This window comes from Zeus faber (genome assembly GCF_960531495.2).
Source record: "Zeus faber genome assembly, chromosome: 20".
In the NCBI taxonomy this organism is placed as follows: Eukaryota; Metazoa; Chordata; class Actinopteri; order Zeiformes; family Zeidae; genus Zeus; species Zeus faber.
In genome coordinates this window covers 1,616,543-1,620,018 of record NC_137207.1, presented here as the reverse complement: position 1 = coordinate 1,620,018, position 3,476 = coordinate 1,616,543, and the positions used below count along the sequence as shown (strand labels likewise).

The window sequence follows — 3,476 nt, the reverse complement described above, 5'->3', positions numbered from 1 at the left end:
CCATGTGACTTATATGGAAGTTTCCACAAGCATATGTGAAAGCTTTGTACAGTGGAATTAATACATTTGGGCACACCAGATTGAAATGCATGTTAAAATGAATATCTAAGTGAACACAAGATGACCTGACCGCTAAACCCGGGGACTTGACAGCCTGCTGAATGGGGAAATGTTGAACAGCGTAATTGACATCTTTTGTTTTAAAAAAAAAAAAAAAAAAAAAAAATTCAACAGTAATACACGTTTTATAAAAGCATAATTATTTAAGAGTTTAAAAGTGCAGACAACAAAATGTACAGTCTATTACTAATATAAGGCTCGGTATATCAATCCCGGTGTGTCATTTAAAACAAATGTGTGTATGCCAAATATCTACAAGGTGCTTGGAGTAAATATGTAAGCTAACCCCTTACACTAGCCCAGCTACACCCTGAAAGCCTGTCTGGGGCTGCCTCTATGGACTGGTGGTGCTGGGCAGGTGATGTCCTGGGCATTATCACAGAACTCTCTTATCTTGTGGAAGTTGTAGCTCTGTCTGGCTCTGTCCAGTCATGGTGGTGGCAAAACAGGAAGTGCATCTCTGGGGGGCAGGGCATGGACGTCACGGAACAGCTGGAATCTGGTCTCCTCGCCTCCGGAAGACACTTTGGCCGCAACCACACCAGGATCCTCGGCAACAAAGCTGGAAGACATGAAATAGAATCTCAATCCAAATATTGCATTTATCCGTTTCACCATCACAGTAATTAACCCTCTAGTATCATTCCTTGCAGTTTATGCATAAGACAGTGATGAACTACCCACTGAAATTGCTGGTACTGTTTGGGCTCAGCTCCAAGTAGTCTTGGAAGAAGTGGCGCAGATAACTTATCACGGTGTTGCTGCCATTGCTGGATGACATTCCTTCATCCACCAAGTAGTTGACTTGCTGTGGTATTCCCCTCACAGCAGACAACAAAAAGGCCACACTTTCAAGGAGTCAGGAAGTACATTGGGCCTGGCTGAAGTGGCCTGATGGATAATGAACCTGAAAAGTAAAATAAAGGCCTTAAGAAAAGATGAGCAACGGACAATGTGCAAAAGCAGTGTTTGATGTGTCAGGTTCTGGAATGTAGTGAATGTGTGGGGTACTTAACACCATTGAGTGTCTTTCGCCTGGGAATGTTAATAGTTGCCCAACCTTTTTTTAATTTATACTGTAGCCGTTTGCCAACCCCTTTCATCTAACTCCATGAAGAAGCCAAAGTTTACATAATTTCTTCAGACCATGTACTCACCAGTTGAGCGAAGTCAAAACTAATGCATCTTGATGTGGTGACTCGCAGGTTGAACACGACCACCAAAAGAGAGGATAAGGCGCTCACAGGTGTACTTAAGTCCTTGATCATGGAGTTGTACAACTCCCTCTCCGACTGCACAAGCTGCAGATGTTGCCCTTGCTTCCTCAGCCTGGCACATTTTACAGCCTCTGGCAGATTGGCACTTTTGTAGACCTTGAGAAGAACAGTAAAAGTTGCTAAGATCATTTGATGAGACAAAACAAAATGCACTTTTATATAGAGAAAAAAAAATCCATACCTGGGAGTTGTTTGGATCGCACTGAGGCGGTCGTGGCCAATTCTGTTGATAAAATTGTGAGAATACATCACATTTAGCGGGAAATAAACAGCAGTAACAAAAGCCACAGAAACAACAACGGCAGCAGCAACATCAACACCTGCAGCAACAACAGCAGAACCGGAGGTGGTAGCCCTCACCGGAACCAGAAAGGTCACTCAGGTTGGAGATGATTAAGTTGAGGTATAAGGTTACGTTAAGTTCAGGTATAAGGTAAACGAGGGTTAAGTTTATGTTAGCAGCAGCAATGACAACACCAGTTAAGGTATAAGGTTAGCGGCAGCAACACCAGCAGCAGCAGTAACAGTAGCACTAACAGCGCACAAGTGAAGATGTCACCGGGACCGGAAGTGGTGCTCTCACCGGAACCAAAAATCTCCTCATCTGTATTGAGTCAACAGTGTATACATTACATTTACATTTAGCAGACGCTTTTATCCAAAGCGACTTACAATTGTTCAAACACCGACGGACGCAGCCATCAGGAGCAATTAGGGGTTAAGTGTCTTGCTCAAGGACACTACAGCATGCTAGCAGGAGGAGCCTGGGATCGAACCAGCAACCTTTAGATCACTAGACCACCAGCTCTACCGCCTGAGCTTCCATCCCTCCTACCATCTCATCTCAACAAAGTAAAGCACAGCAAAGACGTCACCGGAACCGGAAGTGGTAGCCCTCACCGGAAACGTAAATTTAAATTGTGTGCACCATCTCATCTTAATCCAGTCACGGTCCTTTTAATTAGCGTCCCTAAATTACGGGTCAAGATTTTCATTCTGACTTCGGGAGGGAGATCCTTTTGACTAGCTCTCCGGAAACACACCCTTCTAATGATCCTCTCACTGTAATATCACAGAAACAACAACAACAGCAACAGAAAGAGCAGCAGCAGCTACAAAACAACAACAACAGCAGCAACAAAAAACAACAGCAAAAAGACAACAGCAACGCACATGCAAAGACGTCACCGGATCCGGAAGTGGTAGCTCTCACCGCAACCGGAGAAGTCACTCAGGTTAGAGACGGTTAAGTTGAGGTATACGGTTAGAGATGTTTAAGTTAGGGTATAGGGTTAGAGATGCTTAATTTTAGCCATAACGTAAGCGAGGGTTAAGTTTAGGTATAAGGTTAGCAGCAGCCACAGCACCAGCAACACAGACAGACAGACAGACATCAGTTAGTCAGTCATGGACTGTAGTTAGTCAGTCAGACTGCCGAAGGGGAGACGATCGATCGACTTTAGCGCGTTCAGCCCCTCGGCTCAGTTTACGGAAGTGACATCACTCGCTCTCACTCGCCGGGATCAGTTTACGTAAGTGACGTCACCCGCTCTCACTCGTTGGGAGGAGAGACATGTGCGGGAGCAGGGACGAAGCAAGAAGGAATTAGGAAGAACGGGAGAGAGATGAGAGGATGGAGAGGTAGCTTGGTGTATGATTGAAGAAACCGGAGAAAGTTTAGCATAAGACCACGTACATTTCTGGCTTAATCGCAGTGTATTAAGGTGAATGTGTAGTGCAAGTGTCGGCTAAACTAACATCAGTGAATCGCTAGATCAGCGGACGTCTTTGCCGATGGACTTGGGAAGAATCTTTTCGAGTGATTCCAAACCAAGATTTCACCTCCACCATTTTTCACCTTTAATTTTTTCGCACCACAACCTGTTTTACAGGGTTTACTTTGGACTTGTGAGTTGAACTTGTTTTTTTCCCCCACTCGATGACTGTTTTTTCGGCAGCACCGCACCAGAGCGACGCACAGGCCTGCAACGGCGTGCGAGTGAGTGAGTGTGTGTGTGTGTGTGTGTCGGGGGCCAGGATTTTGGTTAATGTCGGGCTAGGTAGTTAAATTGACCTGTT

At 45.0% G+C, this 3,476-nt stretch overlaps 1 long non-coding RNA gene across 1 annotated transcript; it reads right to left on the bottom strand.

Moving 5' to 3' along the window:
• Positions 1–138: 138 nt before the first annotated feature.
• On the bottom strand, positions 139–2,647 carry LOC307245809. Its single transcript, XR_013844688.1, has 5 exons — positions 1,758–2,647; positions 1,579–1,620; positions 1,278–1,493; positions 805–1,027; positions 139–682 (listed from the first exon to the last, which is right to left on the bottom strand). It is a non-coding gene; the product is annotated as an uncharacterized lncRNA (long non-coding RNA).
• Positions 2,648–3,476: the final 829 nt, after the last annotated feature.